Source organism: Geospiza fortis, unplaced genomic scaffold (genome assembly GCF_000277835.1).
Source record: "Geospiza fortis unplaced genomic scaffold, GeoFor_1.0 scaffold11, whole genome shotgun sequence".
In the NCBI taxonomy this organism is placed as follows: Eukaryota; Metazoa; Chordata; class Aves; order Passeriformes; family Thraupidae; genus Geospiza; species Geospiza fortis.
In genome coordinates, this window is record NW_005054304.1 from 13,724,494 (window position 1) to 13,726,181 (window position 1,688).

Below are 1,688 nucleotides of genomic sequence, written 5' to 3' on the forward strand. Positions count from 1 at the left end.
TGTGCGGCTGAGGCGGGCGGGGCGCCGCTCGGCGGCGGCAGCGGGAGCCGGAGCGATGGACGCCGTGCGGACTCCGTTTTATTTATTGTGTGTTTTACTGAACAACTGTTTTACTAAAATATCGGCTTCTGTCCTGGAAAAGAAGGGTTTCATTATGGTAATTACGTAGCTGTGGGTCCAGAAGCCATTCCCCATCCTGCTGTTTAAGCCCTCACTTAAAAGTCACTCCTGCAGGCTTTTCCACGGCACACTGGCTCGTGACACACCTGGGAACCGTGTGTCTTACACAAAACTTGCACAAGGAAAGGCTAGTCCCACAGAATCCCTCGAAAGCCTTGCCTGGAGCGCTGCAGGGCTGTCCTTGCCAGGCTCCCTTCCCCTCGAGATGCCCTCACTCCTGACCAGCACTGACCTTCCCGGGCACAGGACCAGGCAGACAGGCTGATCCCTCTGGAAACTGCCCCTCTGGAGAGCTACCCAATGCCCACATTTGCCTGACACCTCCTTGTTGTACTTACTGTGTCATCTGCTCATGCAGGAGCATGAAGTTATAAACCTTTCTCTGCTGGTCAGATCAAAGGCCCATTGACTCAACCTCCCATTTCCAGGCCACAGGTACCTAGGAAAAACATAGGGAAAAAAAGGACACAGCTAGCGGAACTGTCCCTTAATAAATCCTCTCCATGTCCATCCATCAGCATCGCACAAGTGTCCTGCGCTGGGTCACATTTCCTGACCTTAGATTATCTCAGTTGCTGTGAGCATGGTGCTAACAACACCAAGGTTGTGGGTTCAGTCTCTGTATGGGCCTGTATTCTCTTAAGAGTTGGACTCAATGATCCTTCTGGGTCCCTTTGAACTCAGAATGTTCTGTGAGATCTATTTAATAGCCTCTAGTAGACCCCTGAGAAAAGAAAAGAACAGAAATAGCCAGAGCTAAGGGACTATAGGATGTAGTAGGCAGAAACAGCATTCCAGTGGTGCTAGATCTGCCACAGTAAAATCTAAATACACAGAAGGTACCTCTGGCAACCCCTCACCTTTTTATTAATAGGAAGGAAAGGAGAAACACTCCCTGAACTACACTTCTCCCAGATGTTTGTTTCAGCTCCCATCCCACACCCTGGGTCCCTGCCAAGTTGAGGAGCATGTTGACGAGCAGAGCTGCCTCTGTGTTCTGAAATCAGCATCTGGCCTCTGCTATCTATATGTGACCTTACTAATGGATCTGGATCCCATCCCGCCACCTGGCTCTGACACATGAAAGACCAAGAGGTTTTAAAGCACACTTTTCCATCACTTCTGCTCCCCAGCCTCTGGTGGCAGTGGTGGTGTTCCCACTGCCACACCAAGTCCTCCCTCTCACGGTGTGTGTGAATGACTTGTGGCTGGGGGCCCCATTGATACTGACTTGCACAGTCAAAAACTTCATGCAGCATCAATGGGAAATCACCATCTGCAAGGAGGATGGGGCTGGGCCCACTGTCTGTGAGCCCTCAAATGCTCTTTTACTCCACTGACCTGAGCACTGTTCCACAGTGATACTCAAGGACCCACACGTTAAGCATGTAGGGTGCTGCTGCTGCCATCGTTAGCAGCTTCAGCTCTGCTTTTGGAGATTAGCAGGTGCTCAGAAAGCTTTGATGTGTGCTCCTGGCCTTATTTATGTAACTCACATTTTGTTGTAC